The sequence below is a fragment of the Magnolia sinica genome, chromosome 3, assembly GCF_029962835.1.
Source record: "Magnolia sinica isolate HGM2019 chromosome 3, MsV1, whole genome shotgun sequence".
In the NCBI taxonomy this organism is placed as follows: Eukaryota; Viridiplantae; Streptophyta; class Magnoliopsida; order Magnoliales; family Magnoliaceae; genus Magnolia; species Magnolia sinica.
Genome location: NC_080575.1, coordinates 78296273 through 78321522, shown reverse-complemented (window position 1 = coordinate 78321522; position 25250 = coordinate 78296273). Strand labels below are relative to the sequence as shown.

The window sequence follows — 25250 nt, the reverse complement described above, 5'->3', positions numbered from 1 at the left end:
GGGTTGCACCCTCTATTGTATGTAGGGTATGCCTCCTAAGGGCTCGAGGACTTCGGCCCGTCTCTCTTTGGACGAGTCGCTTGATGGGGTCTCCCCCCTAGGCGATAGCCAGACGGACCCCCAGTCAGGCCCCTCTCATTTTGGTGTTGGGCCTAACTCTCAGCCAGCTACTGGCCCCGCTGCTGGGTCGACTCCTGTGACACCATCTATGGTTCCTCCAATCACGCCTTCGGTTCTTGAGCAGAATCGTGCATCTACGTCGATGCCTTATGCATCTTCGTCTGCTTCGCCTCCTGATAGGCTAGAGCAGATAATGCTGTTGATACAGCAGCAGCAGCAGCAGCAGTTTTTATCTACTATGGCTGGTATCTTTGCTCAGTCGATGGGGGCGACTCCACTTGCTTCACCTATGCACCCATCTGGGAACGCTAGTGCTAGGGGTACATTTGAGCGATTCCAATGCTTATGACCTCCCACATTCGTGGGTTCTCATGGACCCGAGGAGGCTGATTACTAGCTAGATTGCATCTCTAAGATGTTGAATCTGTTACACTGCAATGAGGCAGAGCAAGTCGAGCTAGCCACCTATATGTTCGAGAAGGAGGCTGGTTTATGGTGGGATAGCATCCTACGAATAGATTCTGCAGGACATGTGTGAACGTGGGATGCTTTTGAGACACGCTTCCATGAGAAGTACTTTCCCCTGACATACTGTGATGAAAAGGAGGGTGAGTTTCTACGCCTCCGACAAGGAGGGATGACCGTATCAGAATACGAGAACAGATTCATGGAGCTGGCCAGACACGCTCCTTTGATCCTAGATGACGAACTGTAACACCCTGAAATTCGGGGGTCGAGCATAACTCAGCTCCCGAGTTCCAAAACATCACTTATGCAACATATTTAATGATAGATGTATGTTGTCTGTATTAGTACATAAAACATGGAATAGATTAAGCCAAAGCACAGATATAATTCAGGGATAAGTGAATAAAGCAAGCGGAAGACTTATAGAAATATATGTGTACAAGTGCAAATCCCTGAAGTACATACACAAACCAGGTCGTGATTAAAGTGTTACTATCAAAATTACAAGTATCAAGTTACATCATTTAATTCCCAAAAATAATCCCAGAATCCCGCGCATCAGAACAAGGCTCGCTAGAACCCATCTGAAAACTGCATATAAGAGAAAGCAGCCTCATCATCATCCATCTCCCGCTCTGCCTCAGAAGTCGCATCCACATCTGCAATATCAGAACCTAAGAAAGAGTCTGGTGGGTGTTTAACACCGCCCCAAAACGTGGGAGTGAGTGATCAACTCAATGGAATAATAAGGCACTGGTTAACATGTTATCAGTTCAATTAAGCAGTAATGATAAAGCAGAATAATTAAACAAGTCCTAAGTACTCTTATTAATGCAAGGATGTATGCAAAAAATGATGCGTGCCCTCACACGTACTCCCTCAGCGTCTTCATCTTACGTTACGCATGGCACCACCTCAAAGTGCGCCACATCTACAAAGCACATGCAAATGCGGTGCATGGATATAATTACCAAGTTGTTATTAGTCCTTTCATACAACAGGATTGGGAAGCTAAGATACCTTCCTCATATCACCATCCAAACAGTGATCCATTCTAGGGTCGTCAAGCCTAGACATCTCATACGATCATATGGTTGTAGGTCGTTACAAAGGGCTCGTCACCAATCAATGCACGCCTTTCATACCTTTATTACCACAGTTCAGCTCGTCACCTCATTGCGGTATCCAGGCATGCTCGAGGTCACTACAAAGGGCTCGTCACCAATCAATGTAGGCCGACAACACGAATATAGTGTCCCATACCACCATAATCGGCTTACGAGTTTAGTTGCTCACTGGTCACTACGGGGAGGCTCGTCACCCCAGCGTAGGCCGATAGCTCGACCACGGTGTCCCATACCACCATGTTCGGCTCATGAATCTTAACGGATCAAGGTACCATGGTTAATAGGATTTCATTGGTAAGTTTGATACCCTAGATTCAAGCAGTAGCGTCCATACATGGTGAACATACATCGGATAATCGGGTTACTTGACGAACTCGACTAGTACGAGTGCACGTTGAGTTGAACGACATAGAGTGCACAAGTACTCCGCGTGGCCAAACCACTGCCGACAACTCTAATACGACTCGGATTCGTCTAATCACGTCCTTTGTGGCGAAAGCGATCTCAGCCACAACCTTAAGGCAGATTACCGATTTCCTGGACTATTCATAGTCCTAAACACATTACACTACAATAGATATTCGTATTGAACGTAGAACTGTAAAGGAACAACAACTTAAATCATGTGGTACTCAAGCATTTGAAGAATATCACTTAACATAAATGAAAGCATAAGTAGGACTTGAATTTAAATAACAAGGAATGTAACTAACATGAAGGAAATCATACACATCAATAGGAGTGTTGAGAATCACTTCTCAATGCCCATGCTAGGTTGAAACATCACACTTTAGATCATTCAGGCATTTCTACAAACACCTAGAATACACAATACAACATATATGACATATGTTGAAATACACACATTTGGACAATTCCTTTTACCAAGGAGTTGTCATACATACATCTAGCATACATACATGACAAATAATCATGGCAAACACAAGTGCATATTTTATACGCATACGGTACTTTATACATACACATAGAATACACAAATCTCAATATAACACATGCATATCAGGAACGCAACATAAATATAACATTTGGCATGTGAAATCTCATCCTTAACAAGAATAAATCGTTAACTGGCATTGAAAGCCTTGAAAACCATAACCTATACACTTAAAGTCCGCACCTTAAGCCAGAAAAGAACACCAAACTGATTTCAGACGAGTTGTCTTCGTCAACGGCGATAGAATACCCTAAAGTAAGAATAGAAATGAGATACAACAACACCAAGACTATTCTAAGCTCTAACACAGATTAGGGTTAGGTTAACTTACCTAAGGATGAACTCAGAATCGTCAGAACAACAATTCAAAGTGAAGGTTCAAGGATGTAGAAGAACAGGAAAGAATCCAAGATGATTCACCAACTTCTCTCTCACTATCTCTCTCTTTTCCACTCTCTCTCCAAGCTAGGGTTAGAGAAATTCGTATGGAAAAGAGAGCTAGGGTTTAAGGACTATAAATAGGCCTCAAATTGATGAAAATAACCCCAGGGCCAAGGTATACTTAGGGTATAACCAAAACCTGACTCTCGCGATCCAACGAAGCACTTCTGGTGGGCCTATAACCACGAAAGGTCAGACTTAAGCTCACTGACCATGGATCTTGGTCAGGCTGAGTTTTCGTACCGACCGGCTCTTCAGATCAGTCGTGGCGGACCACACTCAATTCAACGGTCACAGAATCTCGATCAGGTCCGCAAGCACAAGGACATGCCTGGGCCACCTTCCCTGATCAGAGGGTGAAATTGGGTTAGAATCCAACGGTCAGATTACTTAAAATCATCGCGCAAGCGACACGACTCAGATTTCATAAAAGCTTAATAAATTTCCAACCGTTCTCACACTCTTCACTCTGAACTCAATCAAATCGACCCAGAACATCACATGGACTTGATTTTCGAGGTGATGGTCAAGCTCAACATGGTGACCGCAACAGCCTAAGATCATCGCAATCGGACTTTCGACGCGCGGTCCAGGTCCGATCCAGAACTTCCAAAAATTCTCCAGAACAACTGGACTTAGCGATGGATCCCAGATTTCAGAGAACATAGCGCTGACTAATCTACAAGTTTTGAGTCATGCAGATCCAATTTAAAGTGATTGATGCGAATTTCACAAGCAATCGAGTATAGCTCTAATTACCCCAAAAAACAACTACTTAAGGAAAGATAAGCACAAAATTTTTCGGGTCATTACACAAACCAATGAAAATGCGACATTTTTTAGATGGGCTGCAGCCCGATATCCGCGCTCGAATGAGTTGCGCTAACATTCTCAATTACATCGAGCTAGTCAACTTGTCTTTACGAGCTGAACAACATAGTGACAGAGTTTCCCGGATAAGCAACCCAATGGGCCTGAGGCCTTATCCTGAATTGCAGCATCGGCCAGTCCTAGGTAAGAGGCTACATGTAGACTCGCATCCTAGGCTCGTGGCTCCACCAACCCAGCAAAGTTGAACGAAACATTGGTGTACATATTGCAACAAAGGGGGACATACTGACCCTTTCTGTTTTACCAAGATGAAAGATAATGGTATCACGCCACCTCAGAAGATCGCCCGTCAGCCACCACGTGGTATAACGACTCCACCTCTATGATCTGTACCACCAGTGCATCCATATTACCGATCGCCTGTACCTCAAAATAGGCCACCTCAACGACTGGTGGTAGCGCAACCAAATCATCCTCAACAAGCTCGTGTGCATGCGCTTGTAGTTGAAACATCTGAGTCAGCAACCACAACACCTTGGACCTTTGGGGTCACTACCCACATTCAAGGTACACCTGTTTTCCTATTAGTAGACACTGGGTCCACTATTTTGAGAGTGTCATGCTCTATAGTCAAGCGTTTAGGGGTTGAACACTACCTCTATGAGTGCGTTGAGAGTCCTTACTGCGACAGGGATCTTCTCTGACATTACCAAACTCTGTAAGGTTTGCCCGATAAACTTAGGAAACAGAAAAGGTGTGCATTGACCTGATAGTCTACCCACTCATAAGCATGATGGGTGCTTAGTGGGCTAATAGCCACTGGCACGAGGTCGAAGGAAACTAATCTAGCTTATACTTAAAGTTAGGTCACTAGATAGGAGCTGGATCTTCCTTGGTAGGTCAATAACGAAGTCGTCGAAGGAAAGCAACTAAGATCCAAGTATTAAACCAATTCATATGAAAGAATAGGCCTAATGATGGATTAAAAATAATATGGTAACTACAGGTAATAAATAAGGGAAGGGTTGACAAATATTTATATATAAACAAAATCTCTAACTTCAAGTTACCAATAGACTGGTCATACCTTAGTTTAGTATTCGATGTCTACTTAGGAATTATTTTTAGTCATACTAGGAATTATCCTATGATTAAATTTTATTATACGTAAAGATATATATGTTTTTTTTGTCATTTTTGGTACAATTAAATTAAGACCCTCATGTAGTATTGGGTTTTATAGTTTAATACTCCATAAGCTCATTTTGGAGGTGGACCATAGTAAAGGATTATAAGTTTCTTATTCCCTTGTAGATTCAAGGTTCATACCACGTGGAGGACATGTCCCTCTTCTTTCCTATCCTGCGGCCTTATGGCGCTAACATTCCAAACTTCTAAGATATTTTAGAACTCTCGAATCTTCCTTCCCTTCCAAAGTTAAGAAAACCAAAGTGCAATCTGCCCTTAACCCCCTAGCCGTATGATCAAAATGGTGACATGCGAATATAATTTTAGGAGGTTGAAAACCCTTCTAGCCTAGTCTTCTAACTATGAGCACTATGGAAGAACTTATTATCCACCAAGTTAAACATAAGTTGAATAAGAACACTCGTTGAATAGGACCCGAAGGACAACCTTATAAACATTAGGCTTAAACCTCCTAATAAATTATACTACCCCTTAAATACTTAGGATGAGCAGATTTCAGAATTTCAGAACCATATCCCTACATGGCATTCGTGGCTTAACTCAATTCTCAATCCTGGGTGATTACCAAGGACTCACTGCTTTAACCGTGCAGAAGACCAGGATCCTTCAGGATTAGGAAGGGATACAACGTTGTCCACCCTGGTTAGGCGCGCAATCGACGTATCGGATTTGAGCCTACCACAGCTGTCCTTCCGTATTAGCTCAATCATAAAGAGTAAATTATACCACCCTTAAGTAGACTTTATCATCAAACAATTAGCATGATAATAATGAATTAGACATTTGTTTTTAAACTTCAAAGGTAAAAACTTTTAAGGGGGGTAGACCAATATGAGCTAGGCTGATGTAGTTATTACCCTTAGGCAATTTCGGGGATGAAATTGTTCTTTAAGGGGGGTAGATTGTAACATCCCAGAAAAATCTATACAAAAACCCGAGCACTACCTCAAACAGAAACCACTTAGGACCAAATCCTTTAGAAATTAACGAGGATTAACTAGCGCTAAACTAGATTACCTGTGAAATTAGCACCAATCACTTTAAATACGATCTGCAAGACCCAAAACTTATAGAATCGTTAACGCTACGTTACCCTGAAATCTAGGATCCAACTCTAAACCCAGTTGCTCACGGGAGCATTCAGAAACTCTGTAACGGACCTGAACTGCACGTCGAAAGTCCGATAGTGATAAACTTAGACAATTATGATCGCCTAGTTGGACTTGACTATCACCTCAAAAATTAAGTCCAGATGATGTCCTGGGACGATTTGCTTAAGTCTGGAGTGAAGAGTGTGAGAAAGGTGAATTTATTTAGAAATTAAATATGAATTTAACTAATCTGAGTCATTTCGCTTGCACTCCGATTATAAGCATTCTGACCCAAATTCATCCTCGGTTCAGGGAAGATGGCCCACATATGCCAATATACTTGTGGCCCTGATCGAGTTTCGATGACCGTTGAACTGAAACTGGTCCGCCACGGGCGATCTGTAAACCCGATCGGATTGAAAACTTAACTTGATTAAGATCCAATATCTGTGAGCTTAAGTCCGACCGCATTCAGCAAAAGGACCTCCAGAAATGCTCCGTTGGATCAGAATAAGCCCGATTTGGTTATAACCTAAGTATACCATGGCCTTGGGGCTATTTTCGTTAGTTCTAGGCCTATATAAGGGTCTTAAACCCTCACTCTCTCATTCCATACGAATTTAAAAAACCTAGGAGAGAGAAGAGAGCAAAGAGAGAAGGAAAGAGAGAGGAAGTGAGAGAGAGAGAGAGTGGGAGAGAGTTCCTGGGATTCCATCCCATCGCTCCATGGGCTTGGCTACCACATCTGTGCCGCTAATCTGATGATTCCGACTCCGTACTTGGGTAAGAAATCCTAACCCTAATCCGTTCTAGGGATTCAAATAGTGTAATAGATGAAATCGCTAACCTATTTTGTACTGTAGGTTGTCGTTGTGCCGTAAACGACGTATAAACAGATGAATTGAGTTCGTTACGTGTCTACCGGCGTAAGGTGCAGACTTTATATGTATAGGTTTGGTTTTCAAGGCTTTCAATGTCAGATAATGATTTATTACTGACGTGGGTGCCATTTTATATGCCAAATGTGATATCTGTTTCATTTTACGTATATGTATAACCTATGTTGTAAATAGAGTGCTTCTTGTGTTTGTTGAAATGTTTGTATGCATTTGAAATCTGATGTTGTGGTTACCATGATTAATTGTCGTAGGAATATGATTGTTATGTATGCGACAACTCCTTGGCAAAAAGGATTTTCCCTAATATGTAATATGGCCGACATACGTGATGTATGTTACAAAGTGTAGTCTAAGTGTTTGTGAAAATGTTTGAATGAGTATAGAATGTCTATTCGTGCTTGCCATAATTGACTATTGTGGGTATATGATCGTTGTGTAGATGACCCTTCCTTCACGAAAGGTTTTGCCCAAATCGTATTATAACCAACGTATGTTATATATGTTGGAAGGTGTAGTTTGTAAAAATGACTGAATGAGTTAGTAGTTAGTAAATTGTGTTTTGTAAGGAGTTGAGATACGAATCCCAACTACCTTAGTTGTGTGTATTATTTCCCCCCATGTACTGTATATAATTCATGTTTAACTGAGTGTATGATTTCTTCCATGTACTATATAAACATGTTTAAGTTATATTCCATAGTATGCTCAAATGATTGTAGGATTTGACTTAAGTCTTCATTACTGCTTTGATTATCTCATATGCTTAATTGTGATGATTGTACGTGGTTGGGACTATATCACAGTCCAGGTAATCGGTAACAGGCCTCGAACTGGTGGTTGAGGTTATTTTCGCCACACAGGATGTGTTCGATAAATCCGAGCCATACTTGGGATGTCGGCAGTGATTAGGCCACATGAAGTGCTTATGCACTTCATGCCAATCAACTCAACTTGCACTCGCACTAGTCGAGCTCATCAATTAACCCGATTGACCCAATGTATGTTCACCATGTTTGGACGTTACTGCTTGAATCTGAGGTACCAAACTAACTAGTGAAATGCCCGTTTAACCTTGGTACCACGATCCGCTAAGACTCATGAGCCGGGCATGGTTGTATGGGACACCGTGGTCGAGCTGTAGGCCTACGCTGGGGCGACGAGCCTCCCCGTAGTGACCAGTGAGCAACTTACAATCGTGAGCCAAATACGGTTGTATGGGACATTATATTCGAGTTGTCGGCCTACACTGGCGCAGCCTAGCTGTGGTCCCTAGTCGGGTTGGTGACGAGCCTTCGAAAATAGATTGCCAGTTGGTAGGGCGTCAGTGGAGTGACCTCGAGTATGAGCAGGCCTACCTCGGCGCAGCCTAGCTGTGGTCCCCAGTCGGGTTGGTGACGCGCCTTCAAAAATAGACTGCCAGTTGGTAGGGCATTCGTAGTAGTGACCTGAACTAGCTTATCATATGTGATTAACTAGACTGACGACCCTAGATGGATCAATGTTGGGCAAATGATATAAAGGGTGGTACCTTAGCTTTCTAATTCTACTGTATGAAAAGGACTAATAAGAACTTGGTAATCATGTTCATGCACCGCATTGCATGTGCCTTGGTGTTGTGGAGCACTGCGGGAGGTTGTCATCTGTACCGTAAGATGAAGACGTTGAGGGAGTGCAGGCGAGGGCATGCATCATTTCTTCATACATCCCTGCATTAACAAGAGTAATTAGGACTTGTTTGATTGTACTGCTTTATCATTACTGCTTAATTGAATTGATAACATGTTAACCTTTGCTATAGAGTTCCACTGAGTTGATCACTCACTCCCGCGTTCTGGGACGGTGTTTAAACACTAACCAGACTCTGTCTTAGATGCAGATGCTGATGTGACCCACGAGGCAGAGCAGGAGTACGAGGATAGCGAGGAGGCGTTCTCCTTTATGCAGTTCTCAGGCGGGTTCATGTGACTCGTGTCCTGAGCTACGGGGATTCAGGGTTATTATTGTAGTGGTTTATTTCATTTTGATACTTGTATTTTGAGACAAACACTCGTAAATATTAACTTGGCACTGCACACATCCTTTGGGGACTTACACTAGTTCATATTTTCACTTCAGTCTTCCGCTTGTACATTTCATCTGTCCCTGGATTATGTTTGCAGTTTGGCTTAATTTACTCCATGTTTTATGCACTAATACAGACAATATACATTCATCATTTCATATGTTGCATAAGTGATGTTCTGAAACTCGGGAGCTGAGTTATGCTCGACCCCCGAATTTTCAGGGCGTTACAGAGAGAGAGAGAGAGAGAGAGAGAGAGAGAGAGAGAAGCTCAAGTTATTAGCAAGCTATTAAATGATATTTATAATTTAATTTATAGAGCTTTTTTCAATTCCCTTTATCTCAGATCTTTCAAGTTTGATTCTAAAGAGAGTAAACTATACTCTTCTTTTGAGATCTAAGAGAATTGATTCAAGTAGATTTTGGGTTTTAACTTAATTAAAATCAATTGAACCCTAGACCCTTTCTATCTGACTGGACAAGGAACAATGTACATTCAAGAAAGAGGTTCTTCTGCTAAAAGCTTTTTATACATCTTCTATGATGAAGATAAGTATACCTTCTAAACTCTTTTATTTTTTTTTTAAGATAACCTGTTAAAATATCAGTTTAAGTTTTGTCTAAGATAGCCTGAAAATCTCAGTGTGAGTTTGATTGTGATAGCCCGTGAAAATCACAAGAATTGTATAAGGTTGTTAAGGTGAATCTGGGAAAACATTTTCACAGTGAAAGCCAAAATTATGAGGGAAGTAATTTTGTGAGTAAAGTAGGTGTGGCTGTTTTTAAAGCACCGAACCACTATAATCCTTTGTGTTATGTGGTGAATTCCTTTATTTTATTTATGGTGAATGATTGTATTTAATTTCATTTACGTGGTGAATGTTGTAATATTTTAATTTACTCTTGCAAGTTTGAGGTTTTGATTTTAAAGAAATTTGTGAAATAAGGTTATCCCGCCTAAAACTTTAGGTGAAGATTGTCCTACGAATTATTTGGAATTAACATTTTAATACGTAAGCAATTGAGATCTTTTCTTTATTTACATATTCAACACTTATATCGATTATTCGTCATTGTCATATTCACCCCGACATCTTAACCTCTCTTTTTCAAATATAGATCACTCATTCCATTCATATTAAAAAAATTACTTTAAGATATTGCCAAATTTCTTATATATATATGTGTGTGTGTGTGTGTGTGTGTGTGTGTGAAAAAATGTCAATACATAGCAATTACCAATATTACAATTATTCTGGAATGCCCAAAGCAAGTATGAAATTTTACAAATCTTGTTTGAACTGAACTTGGCATGATATCGTGTTAAGCTCGGCCTTAATGATAAGCTTGGCCTTATTAGGAGCACTAGCAAGCTCCTATTCCAAAGAAGCAGCAACCGGTCAATCCTTCGGTAGCACTAACTCTTCAAGCTCAGCTATGCTGGTATTATTAACAATATCAGCCTTGGCTTCGCTCAGCCTCAGTTCTTCAGTCTATTTTTGGGCTTCGAGATTAGCAATATTCACATTAATGGTTGTCAAGTTTTGTTCAGATATCTTCATCTGGTCTCAGAGTGAATCACACTCCCTTTTGTATTAAAAAATGACGGCCGAATTCCTGGATAACTTGTCTTTAACGAGCAATAACTATCTTTGACAATGAAGTATCTTTGGAGCAATGACTCCATTACGACCTAACTCCAGTTGCTGTAGTGAAGCACATAATTGAATTAAAGAATCGTGAAGTGTTGAGACATTAATCTTGGCCAGCTTCACAGAGTTATCTAAAATTGTCAGATCATCATCAAGATGGGCCATTGCTTAGGGTCTTGGAACATACATGCCATGGCAGAGAGGGCATTCTTGACCAGGACAAGCTAATACAGAGGAATATTATCTAAGGAGAGGAGGTCTAACACGGTTGTCATCGAAATGGAGTACGCAGAACATCTTGAAGACGGAACAACTGTAAGAAAAATGAAGAAAATAATTGCATCAAGAGGATGGAATGAGAAAGTTATATTTGAAAAGGTATGTTGTAGATTGCGTAAACTTTTGGATATACCTGCTGTTGAAACAAGGAATGAAGGAGTCGATGAGGTCGAAGCTCCTATATTGACAATAATAGATGAAGGTTTGAGAACTTCCACGCCAAGTGTGATTTTAAAAGATGGCTCCTTGATTGCATTACTCAAATTAAACATTGTCGGGTTCATCACGGCCATGGGCTCCCACAGGAAACAAATTTCACGAGCAACTGAAGTCGGGATCATGGAAGATGCGATCATAGCCTCCTCCGTTTTGACATGCTCCACATTAGTGATCGTCGCCCCAGTGGTTGGTGAGAAGACTGTTATGTCTTGATTCACCTCCACACTATTTAAGGAGATTAACGCCTCTGTTGCTGCCTGTGCCACTGGTGCAGAAAGTTCTTCTTCCCTTGATGATGAAACCTCCACGATCCGTGGAAGGATTTGGGGGTTAGGCAATGGAATCCTTATCAGAGGAATAACATGCATCTCATGAGGGAGAGGGGAATAATGGGAGTTGAAAGACATGAAGATATTAGCTATAGGCGAGTTGTTGAATTCCCCATAATTAAGAGGCTCGTCTTCCGTGGGAGTGGCCGCTTGATCAGTTGGAGTAGATATGTTTTACAGTGCTTCTTGACTGGGATTTGGGAGTGAGTCACTGGGGACGAAAAGATCTGTCGTTCCAATCTTAGTAGAGGTGAGGTGGTTGAAAAGTCGAGCCTATTCTTATCATCCCTCACAGTCTCCCTACTAGGAGTGTAGAGGGCGGTCCTCGACATTAGTGGGGTTGGCTCATTACCCTTCTCTAGTGGGCGTAGGATTGTGGCTGTGATAGATTGTTCCCTTGACCTCCTTAATACTTCCAAGGGAGTCCCATAAGAAATCCAACTATCCACAGCATTGGTAGGCTTTACTTGTCGAATGGGTTCTTCTGCGGAAATCTTCAAGCACACTTAGCCACGGGCAGGGGTGTGGTCTCTCTCCACTATATAATTGATCCCCTACTCTGGCTTATAAATTTTCAATCTCGGAGGAGGCACCCAAAATGGATAATTTACTAAATGGAAATGGTGGACAAGAGAGAAATGATGAATCCACCATCGCATCCAGTAATAAGATTCTTGAACAGAGTGGCTGTAGCCTGATAGGAAAAATGGGAGCCTGTGCGCACAATCAGAAGTTGCTTCCAGACGAGCCCTAGTTATAAAGGCCGACTCCATAGCTCCTCATCATGCGGGTCATGACTTCGTAATCTTTTGGGATTGTCTGGTCATAACTGAACTGAAATGCGAATCTACTAGGGTAGTAAGGTTCAAGTCAAAATTTGCTACCCTCCCTCAATGGAAGGTTGTTGGACCTGATTTAGATGAAAACTATATGCTCACTCGGAGATAACGAGTTATCATCTATGACATCTCTATCCTCGGTGATGTTAGAAAATGGAAACCGGAAGAAGTCGATAGACTCTACTTTCTCGATCTTATCCACCACCTAGTTATATGTCTTCTTTATCATTTTATGCCCTTGATAATGCCAAAGTGGAAGACAATCTAGGTTCACATATGCATTTTTTGGCTTTTCATAGGTCCAAGGGAAATATATGCCAAGCCACCTCATGAAGTAGTGCCAAGGTGTATAAGCCGAAGAACAGTCCAACTGTTGGGTTTTACAATGTGTATCTATGTCGCCGAAAGCACGATACAATGAGTAAAGGACTGGAGGAGCCAAGGAGTACCTTCTCCCCTCCACCATCGCTCCGGCAACCACTAATAAAGTTGGTCAGATGGCGTCATCCCACTTCTAGCTAAGAAGCCCTACAAGGATGAGCCAGTAAGCTCACCAGAAGCACTATACTTGGCAGGGCCCTTGATCTTTCATTTGAGGATGTGGAGTTCTTGTGAATGGTTTATCGCAAAGCTGCAAAGCCAAAAAGAATAATATAGGTACTAAAAAGGGGATGACAAGGAAACATGCAGAAAATTCAGGCAGGACAAAAAAAAAGGAATAAAGCATGTACCGTAAATCCCTGGTGAAATGGGCAAGCCAGGTGAGGTGTGGGACTTTATGAATGTAAGGAAAGTTCGACATGTCCTTGAAGAGCTCAATGACCATCTCTGAGACCTTCGGCTGGCAGTTAGTGGGCGAGAAGCGCACGAACTCCTCATTAGTGGGCACATATTCATAAAAAATGCCCTCTATGGGAAGACCCGCCATCCTGTGAAAGTTACATGTCATGCCCCAAACTCGGAAACCAAGCTCACAAAATTTTTCGATCACTGAATCCGGCGATGACAGCCTCCGTAGTATCCCATTCTTGGCTCCCAACACCCATATGCCAGATTCCGATCCCGGGATCCTACAAGGAGGATTTTTTAGTGTAAATTTTTTTGAATGATTAATCTGTTTAGGCGGTTACACATTTTGTACATGGTATCAATGCATATCGAAGAGATGAACCTGTTCGACATGTCACACATGATATGATGCACCAGCTCAATAGTAATGAATGAAACAATAGCAAACTCCAACAGCTCTTGTATGCATCCTGAAAAGTGTAAATCATATGTATGAGTAAACTACAGCTCGTGAGTCTACTGCATGCTGGGAGTAAAACACGTCTTATCAGGGCGCTCCCATAAAGACATCCAAAACAACTGTAGGCATGTTATCAACCAATCGTGTTATCATAGGTGAGTAGGTTATCAATCAAGCATGTCGTATAACTATATAGGTTATCATAAACATGACATCAATAATAGGCATGTCACTCAACAAGCGACCATGAATCATTAAAATATCTAATCATCATGAACAAGATAATCAAATTTTATTTTCTACTATATGACATACAATGGAAAGGCAATGGCAAGGCTGACATGTAATCATTTGAGTACAATGACATAATAAACCAAATGTCATATGATGAGGATGCAATGCAATATGCAAATCCTGACGAAGTCATGAATATGTGGGACAAGGTCCTACCTACACTGTGTGCATGGTAGTCTACCAACACAGTAGCCTACCAAACACTGGTAGCTCGCCCAGGCCCACTAGGCCTCACCCACATCAGCGTCCACCTACGTGTGCCCATCCATGTGTGACCACAGTGACGGGGCATCAAAATATGCCATATACAGAGGATGTAATACAGTATGCAATGTAAAAGAATTGACAAGGCTAGAATGTGTAGTCGGGATGATAATACGTGGTATCGTAAGCTGTGGGGTTCATAATAAGGGACTTCTATTCAAATCAGTCTCATATCTAAATTTGGATAGCTAAACTCAATGCGATAAACTCTTGATCTCAAGTTGATCGCACGCCCCAACCGAAATCCTGGCCATTGCGAAGGTACACATAATGATTTAGTTATGCACCACCAACCCAAGTGGATAGTGAATGAATGAATGAATGAGTCAAATGATGAGTAAGCAACTCCTGCTCAATAAGTCCACATATCAGTACTGTACATCTCTGGGATCATCACCAGGGTTTAGTCGAATGCTGTCAAGGCCTACGTGGCTAATGTCATATGTAAGGTGTAATCACAAGTCATGTCAATCCTCATCTGAATCCACATATTAGTACAGTTCCTTCTGGACAATCACCGGGGTCGAGTATGCTCCAAATGGTACCGCCCTTTCCCCAGTCGAACAGTCCAAGTAAGCGTAAGAGACCTCACTATCCACTTGGCCAATAGTCTATCAATATTTATCTGACATGTCGATAGTGGATCCATTTACGAGCTAGTCAGATCAGCCTAGCATTACCCCCTACCCTCGGGCGGGTAAGGCCACACTCCCTTCCAACTGACTACGACACAGTGGGAGATGCGGCCTAATGGTACTCAGCACTCGTGTGCTCATACATCCACTCAATCTCGACGTTGGAGCATCCTCTTGGTACCATAAGGGTTTAGGGTCTTTCACCCATGGACATTTATGACACCCCATGTAGAACCAAAACATTTCCTGTGTCCAATCCTGCCATCCATGATATGCCTGTGGAGGCCTCAGCCCTGATGTCGCTAGGGCGAACAAAAATCATGTCACACAAATGCAAGATGCATGAGTCATACAAGTCCTACACATACCTCGCACTCATGTGGGGCAACTCTGTCTCTCGAGGAGTTCCAAAAACAACCAGCCCAATGGCATATATTATGGTCAATCACTATTCATAACAAGAATGCAAATGATGCGTGTGGGCATGAATCATGGTGTATGCCATGCATTATTATCAATCATAACAATGATCGGCCTCACACAATCATAATGGGCCTCATACATCGTAATGGGCCTCATCCAGTTACAATGGGCCGCATACAATCACAACGGGCCTCGTACAATGGGCCTCATACAATCATAATGGGCCTCATACCATTACAATGGGCCTTATACAATCACAATGGGCCTCTCAAAATGGGCCTCATACAATCACAATGGGCCTCTCAAAATGGGCCTCATACAATCACAATGGGCCTCGTAAATAGGCCTATATATCACAACGGGCCTACATATCATGGCCACAAGATGTGTTCCAAGGTTTGAATAGTACTACAGGGTATGGTGGAACCGGACGGTACATAACTTGGTTTTGGAAGATATAGCACGTCCCTTTTTTTTTACTATATGAGATCCGCACTTTGACACCTGAGATTCCGTAACGAGTAGATACTTCCGCAGGAGCATAATCAATTTTTTGGTTAAATACAGTACAAGATGTTTTTCCATACTTTTCACATTTAGTTCTAGCTATTTCTGCACCCTCTGATCGACCTGAACAACAAATATGGATCCCCTTCACCCCCTTTTGGCATTACTAATTTAATATCCTTCACTATTTGACTAAAATTGGAACTAAATGATCTTGTTTTGTTCCTCGGTTGAAAAGACGTCTTGTGCAATCAGAGAAGCACTCTGATAAATAGATTTGATCTTGACCAACTCAATTAAGGTATTATTGTTTGTTCTATTAGACAACAAAGATCGAATTTTTTGCACTTTGTTCAAATAAGAGTTGTACCCGTACGAAATTCTTCTGTTTCTCAGTATGATCTCTATCATGATCTCTATTCACTTTATCAATTCTCCTATCCTACCTAGGTCTATGAATTTCTCTATTAATTCCATTACCTTCTCCTTACCCATGGCGTTCCAACATTTGATCCTTAATTGACCCAGGAGTTGTTTCCGGGCATCCTCACGAAAGAGTTCCTTATACACCCCAACCCCATCCCTTAGAGAAAAAAAAAGTAGCATCGAAGAAAGGAAAGAGTGAGATGGTGGTCTTTGTTGTTCCCACGAAGTGAAGATCATTCGTTTGGCGAATGAAGTGGGTCAACCTCTTTTTGGCTTCTAAGCTTTCTACAAAACAAACCGATGCGAGAGCGTATTCTCTTATCTAAGCTTCCTCCCTATTCATTCGATCCCCCCATCACAGATGGTTCAGCCACGCCCGGTGCCACGAAATGATTAAGAACTACGACGGGGTAGAAATGCATTTTTTTCTTTGTATGCCAAAAGAAAGCATTATTCTCAATGAGGGCCCAATAAGGGAAAAATAGAAATGGGCTAAACAATGGGCTCTAGAGAGTTTTCAACGTGGACATTTAACCATTATTGCTCCTAAAGTGCAGTCTGCCTTATATTCTAACAAACAATGGGGAATGGGCTTAGCAATGGGCCCTAAGGAGTTTATAATGTAGACATTTAACCACCATTGTCTCTTATAATACGGCCTACTATAAAGACTATCTCACAATGGGGCCCATGGCCCTTAAACTAGCACAAAAAAATGGATGGGCATCATAAACATTATCATATACATCGTGGTGGAATCAACATCATAATTGGGCCTTACACAAGAGTCTCATATATCACAATGGGCCTCATCATATAGGCCTCACATACATCACAATGGGTCTCATCACATGGGCCTCATCACATCACAATGGACCTTATCCCATAGGCCTCATATACATCATAATGGGTCTCATACATGGACCTTATATACATCACAATAAGCCTCATCCTATAGGCCCCATATACATTACAATGGTTCTTATCACTGGGGACTTATATACATCGCAATGGGCCTCACTACATAGGCCTTATACACATCAGAATAGGCTTCATACAAGTGCCTCACATACACAAAATTAGGCCTTATCACATGGGCCTCATATACATCACAGTGGGCCTCATACAAGGGCCTCACATACATCTCATTGGGCCTCATCATATGAAAGGTAAAGCCCATACAAGATAGCCCATACTAGATGGCCCACTTAAGGTTTTGAGCCCAAAAACACCTGAGAGTTATTTTTCAGAGTTTACATACTGCATGAAATGCTTTGGGAAGGTGGTGGACCCTACTGACGTGGCCCCACATAAATTTTACCTCAAACAGATTTTTATTCAATGTTGGTTCTAGGCCATTTTAGAGTCAGATTTATGATCACGTGTGGCCTACATATGGTGAAAGAGAATAACCACCTAGTAGCTATATGTATGGGCTTTACAAATTATAAGGCAGGCCTCATTAGTTCGGTGAGTATAATTTACAGTGATGGCCCAAACATAGGTACTCGGAGAAACTGTGCAGGAAATATAATACAGAATTAGTTTTGGCCCAATTTTAAGTATATCCCTTGATCATAAGGGACCACATTTCAGTGTGCCGTCAGGTGCCCTTGGTTTTACTATATACGCACTTCAAAAATTATAAGTTGAGACCAACCGGTTGTGCACACGTAATATTTGGTATAAGGCGAAACATTGGCACTTTGATTTTTTGCACATAATTTTTTTCTGCACAACCATGCCTGACCACAATTTGGGATCCACTCCCTGATCATGTGGGGTCTGATTTGGCCCAATTAAAATATTATTTATCTATTCATTAGTGTAGGTTAGAGGTTTCAAGTGGTGGCCTACTCAAACCTCCAACGTGTAGTCCACTACAGAGGCCTAATGTTAGTACAAAACAAAAATAATTAGACAGTTTTTAGAAAGGATTAAACATCCCCCAAAGTGGGACCCTTAACTATAGAGTGTGGGGCCCACTATAAGATGTCAAAGAGGCCTATATGCATTACAATTAAGTACTTAGAAAATTTAGGTCCTTACTCTTGCTCCAGTGGTAGACTCTTAGGAGTTTCAACACCTGGTCAAGGGTTTGAGTACCCATAGGTGGTGAAATCCTACTAAGGCGTGAGTGTGTGGGGTTGTGTGCATGTGTTTTTTTTTTTTTTTTTAAAGTACTTAGAAAATTTTCAACAAAAAAAAAGTGTAAAGGGAATGAAATAGATTCAATGGCAAGTGGGGCCCACATACTAGTAAACCATAGATAAAAGACATAAAAATATACATGGGTTCCTAGATTGGATGAACTAATAAAATACATAAATCACAAGTGATCCCACACCCATGTGGGTTAATGAGAGGATAATTGTTATGTATAACATAGATCCAACATATTCATCAAGTAACACATGAAATATATATTGATTAAATCTCTATAATTAGATTATCTGTTGAAAGATCTGATCCACTGGATGGTTTGGAAACAAGTCATTCAGGCCGTTTATAGGTTTCCAACCATACAAAGCCTTGGATGCATTTGGACCACACATAGAAATTCAAGATTCGTCCTTACGGAAGTATCTATCGGTCTAGAATTTTTTAAATTTTATCATGAAAGAATCTGACCATAGGGACTATACATTTGATTATTAACTATCTCAAGTAAGTTAAGAGCAAATATCAAATACATCTGACTGTTGGAATCATGGATATGGCCCAAATAAAAATGGTCATAATAAGCTCTCAAATACATATTTCGTATAAGGCCAAGATCTCAACCGTCCAAACTCCAATTGAGGCTTATTATATACCGTTGGAAAGCTGGTTCGATTTTTTACGAATCCAATGAAATGTATATTTTTAATACATTCATTAAAAGAGTTAAAAATGGGTCCATTTAGGCAAATCAGAATCCTGTATATGTTGCTGGACAGTAGCCAAGTAAACTTGATGTTACGGATGATTGGACCATTGGATGGCTATGAAATTTAGTTCGGAGTTAGTTCATATTGTGATTCATAATATTAAGTTTCAACTCCGATCTTAGCATGGTTGATTTTATATGATTTTTAGAACGTGTTGTCCAGAAACAAAAACATGATTACAAATAAAGGGTGTAGATATGATGTTCATCATGGTGGACCATACTAACATGGGCCACTTAGCTGACTACCATAGATATAAATACATGCACACAAGAACTCCACACTAGTGAGGCCCACACATATCAAGAAAATAAAAAGGGGAAGAAAGAGGAGGATGGGGAAGATGGAAGGAGGGGTGTAGACTCACTTCATTGGATGGATGGTTCGATGATGATGTGTGGTCTGCTCCCTCTTGATCAATGGTGGTCCACACCTTGGCCCCACCCTCTCTCACTCTCCTAAAATCTCAAAATTTTTCGAAGTATAGGAAAAGAATATGTGTAAGAGAGCTCCTACTCTTATATAGGGAATTGGGGGTTGAGGTGGAAAAATGATGTGGCAAGTTCATGGGATCTCATTGGTGTTAAAAGTGAGGTGGAATGTGATGTATGGTATGGGTAGTGGATGGATGAGGTGGATGGTGCTAAGCATGCACTAGCCAAGGTGGAAGAAATCTAGACATGCATTGTCTAATGGATGGATAAGGGTTATGGGTTGTAGGTGATGCATGGTGGATGATGAAGTGGAGTGTTGCAATTGATTGTTTGAAGTGATGTGACACAAATCAACACATGCATTGGAAGCATGTATAGGATGAGGTGGATATGAGCCATGATTAGTTTCTAAGGCATGGAGAAAGAGCCAATGATGAGTTTTCGGATAGAATCCAATTTTGTCTTATAGTGCTTATCTTATATGTGTTAGGTTCTTATTTTGTCATGTAGCAATTGTCCTATTTGTTGGTAATTTTCATGTTCTAAAAGTGAACTTTAGGCCCACATGGGCTCAAGTCCAATGGGCCTAGCATAATAAAGGTTGCTTGTGTTATTGGATACATAATTTGAGGTTTACATTCGATGGGTCATATCTCACTAACGGAGCGTCGGATTGACGTACGATTTTCACCATTGCGACCGCAACAATGATGCGGTCCACATGATAGAAGTCTCAAGGTTATCCAGAACAAATCACTTTGGTGAGTTTTCTAGGTGCACTAAGGTGCAATGTATGGTCTATCAATGGTGCGAGTTGGAACACGTGTGCACACGAGCGATGTAGCAAAAGACCGGGATCCCACATCCTACCCACCTTATAAAAAAATTCATCCTTGAAATTTCTAAATAAGTTCACATTCAATTGTGTTAAACAAATGAACAACTAAATTCGAAAGATCGTTGTATAATCACAATTAATTCATAACATCTAGACAGGGCACAACAACCAAGAATACCTCAATTGAACAACAAACAAGTAAGAATGATAATCAAGGGACGAGAGTTATACATTTATACTCATATGTTTTATGTACTAAGACAACTAAGTGTTCTTATGTTTTCAAACATCAGAGTACACACAGGTTGCCCTGGGATTATTACTCTGATACCAACTCCTGTCACGCCCCAAACTTGGAAACCGGGCTCATAAAATTCTTGATGCCAAATCCGGTGCTGACAGCCTCCGTAGTATCCCATTCTCAGCTCCCAACACCCATATGCCAGATTCCGATCCTAGGATCCTACAAGGAGGATTTTTCAATGTGAAATTTTTTTTGAACGATTAATTTGTTTAGGTGGTTACACATTTTGTACATGGTATTAACGCATATCAAAGAGACGAACTTGTTCGATATGTCACACATGATATGATGCACCAGCTTAACAGCAATGACGGAAACAATAGCAAACTCCAACAGCTCTTGTATGCATCCTAAAAAGTGTAAGTCATATGTATGAGCAAACCTCAGTTCATGAATCTACTGCATGCCGGTAGTAAAACACGTCTTATCAGGACACTCCCGTAAAGACATCTAAAACAACCATAGGCATGTTATCAAGCAATCATGTTATCATAGGTGAGTAGGTTATCAATCAAGCATGTCGTATAACTATACAGGTTATTATGAACATAACATCAATAATAGGCATGTCACTCAATAAGCGACCATGAATCATTAAAATAGCCAATCATCATGAACAAGATAATCAAATTTTATTTTCAACTATATGGCATACAATGGAAAGGTAATGGCAAGGCTAACGTGTAATCGTTCAAGTACAAGGACATAATAAACCAAATGTCATATGCTGAGGATGTAATGCAATATGCAAATCCTGATGAATTCATGAATATGTGGCATAACTCCTACCTACACTCTGTGCACAGTAGTTTGTTAACCACTGGTAGCTCGCCCAAGCCCGCTAGTCCCCGCCCACATTAGCGTCTACCTACGTGTGCCCGCCCACATGTGACCACAATGATGGGGAGTCACAATATGTTATATACAGAGGATGTAATACAATATACAATGTAAAAGAATTGACAAGGCTAGAGTGTGTAGTTGGGATGATAGTACATGGTATCGCAAGTTGTGGGGTTCATAACAAGGGACTTTTATCCAAATCAGTCTCATACCTAAATTTGGATAGCCAGACTTAATGTGGTAAACTCCTGATCTTAGGTTGATCGCTTACCCCAACCAAAATTCTAGCCATTGCGAAGGTACACATAATGATTTGGTGGTGCACCACCAACGCGAGTGGATAGTGAATGAATAAATGAATGAGTCAAATGCTGAGTACGCAACTCTTGCTCAGTAAGTCTACATATCAGTACCGTACAACTCTAGGATCATCACCAGGGTTTAGTACAATGCGGTCAGCCATACTAAGGCCATAAGATGCAAGGCTTACGTGGCCAATGTCATATGCAAGGTGCAGTCATAAGTCATGCTAGTCCTCATTTGAATCCACAAATCACTACAGCTTCTCTTTGAACAATCACTGGGGTCTAGTACGCTCCAAATGACATTGTCCCTCACCCAGGAGAGTAGTCCAAGTGAGCATAAGAGACCTCACTATATGCCTAGCCAAAGTCTGCCAATAGTTATCTAGCATATCGATAGTGGACCCATTTACGAGCTGGTCATACTCAGCCTAGAATTGCCCCTACCCTCGGGCGGGTAAGGCCACATATCCTTTCAACCAACCACAATACAGTGAGAGACGTGGCCTAATAGTATTTGGCACTCGTGCACTTATACATCTACTCGATCTCAATGTTAGAGCATCCTCTTGGTACCATAAGGGTTTGGGGACATTCACCCAGGGACATTTATGGCGCCCCATGTAGAACAAAAACATTTTCGGTGTCCAATCTTGCCATCCATGATATGCCTGTGGAGGCCTTGCCCTGATCTCACTAGGGCGAACAGAAATCATGTCACACAAATGCAACATGCATGAGCATACAATCCAATCATGCATCAGTCCCACGCGTACCTCGCACTCATGTGGGGCAACTCAGTTTCTCAGGGAGTCCCAAAAACAACCAGCCTAATGGCATATGTTATGGTCAATCACTCCTTATAACAAGCATGCAAATGATGCATATGGACATGAATCATGGTGTATATCATGCATGATTGTCAATCATAATAATAATCGGCCTCACACAATCACTATGGGCCTCACACATCGTAATGGGCCTCATCCAGTCACAATTGGCCTCGCATAATGGGCCTCATACAATCACAATGGGCCTCGTACAATGGGCCTACATATCACAACGGGCCTACATATCATGGCCACAAGATGGGTTCCAAGGTTTGAGTAGTACTAAAGGGTATAGTGAAAAACATTATTCTCAATGAGGGCCTAATAAGTGGAAAATAGAAATGGGCTTAACAATGGGCTCTAGAGAGTTTACAACATGGACATTTAACCATCATTGCTCCTAAATTGTGGTCTGCCTTAAATTCTAACTAACAATGGGGAATTGGCTTAGCAATGGGCCCTATGGAGTTTACAATGTAGACATTTAACCATCATTGTCTCTTAAAATGCGGCCCACTATAAAGACTATCTCACAATGGGGCTCATGTCCCTTAAACTAGCTAGAAAAATGGATGGGCATCATAAACATTATCATATACATCGTGGTGAGATCAACATCATAATTGGGCCTTGCACAAGAGTCTCATATACATATAAGCCTCACATGCATCACAATGGGTCTCATCACATGGGCCTCATCAAGTCACAATGGGCCTTATCCCATAGGCCTCATATACATCACAATGGTTCTCATGCATGGACCTTATATACATCACAATGGTTCTCATGCATGGACCTTATATACATCAAAATGGGCCTCATCCCATAGGCCTCATATACATTACAATGGGTCTCATCACTAGGGACTTGTATACATGGCAATGGGGCTCACCACATAGGCCTTATACTCAACACAATGGGCCTCATACAAAGGCCTCACATACATCACATTGCGCCTAATCACATGGGCCTCATATACATCACAATGGGCTCCCCATCATTTGCAAAATCGGATGTTCGGAAGACCAGTGCCTCTGACAGGTATTGGAGATGGAGAGAAGGAGAGGGAGTGCAGAGTGCAAAAGGCCGGGCCACACAACTCCTTATGAGTTGCACGGGCCCGCGCAACTCATGGAGGAGTTACGCGGTACTCTTTGAGGCAATATTATGTTGCATTTTCTCAAGTCTTTAGGCCATTTCAGGTGATTCAAAGTGATCCAGGCACTCCTTTATCATGTCAATGAGGAACGAAGTACACAGAAAGCCCGTACAACTCATCTCTCCTGGAGACATGACTGATATGAGCCAGAATGCTGCTGAAATTTATATTTGAGCCTATTCAATACTTGCACTTTTGTATTTTATATAAATTCTATCTCAGAATCAGAGGATTAAAAGGATGTAAAGAACTCATAATTAATAAATTTGATGATTGTTCTCTTAGTTCTTTCTTTTTGTCATTACTGAATGAGATAATTTCTCAAATCAAATGCTTTTCGTTTCTAGTCAAAACACATAAGATTAATAGGTACAATATTTCATACACACATGTTCACTATGCTATACGCTATTCACTTAATTTGCATATCTTGAGTAGCCAATGTGATCGGATCCTCTATTGGCTTGAAATCCTTTAGAGTTATGTTGCCTTGCTTAGTGTAAGTGCTACGTAGTTTGTGTTAGACAATTGGAATTTTTAAATTGGCAAAATAATTGAAAGTCCCCCCTCCCAAGGATATTGTCTTACATTCATACTTCTATACTAGCAGTATAAACCGCAATTTCATGGCCCACTTGGTGAATGTACCAGCAAATATATTGTTTGACACATTCTCCACATCAGCACATGCGCTACATTTGACCTCTTCATTCTCTACTTAGGGAATTGGTTGAGCATTTCTTTTTAATGGAGGAAGGTTGGCTTTGGACTAATCTTAAGGCCCATTATGCATAATTGCTTATTAAGATTTAGTTATTCAAATAAGGCACATATTACCCATTTGGTAAAAATTAGGGCTGTCAACGGGCTGGGCCTGGGGTAGGTCTCAGCCCAGATTTTGAACTGTTTTGGGTTGAGCCGTCGGGCTGGCCTTGTTTAAATTTTGACTTTTCAGGCCCAACCCTGGCCCATTGGCACCCCTAGTAAATTTCCGTGGCAAGAACGATTTCTTTATGCTTCTCTTTTATAGCAACATGTCTTTTCTCTTTTCAACAAAATCATATAGAAGTGCCAATATAAGTCATTATTGATGAGATTTGAAAAGGCCAGTTACACAATGCCACAAGTGCTAGTGGGTCCCACAGTAAGTTTTTCTTGTCACAAATTAGGCTAGTCCACTTATAAGATTGGCCCACCTGTTAAATGGATATGGACCAGCCTGGCATTCGACATAAGACATTTGTAAGTTGAACCCCACCAGCTAGTAAATGTGTTGTTTGACACATGCTTCA

The 25250-nt window shown here is 41.2% G+C and overlaps 1 pseudogene; it reads right to left on the bottom strand.

The window, feature by feature from the left end:
- Positions 1-13108: 13108 nt before the first annotated feature.
- Positions 13109-21959, bottom strand: LOC131238947 (small ribosomal subunit protein uS3m-like; annotated as a pseudogene).
- Positions 21960-25250: the final 3291 nt, after the last annotated feature.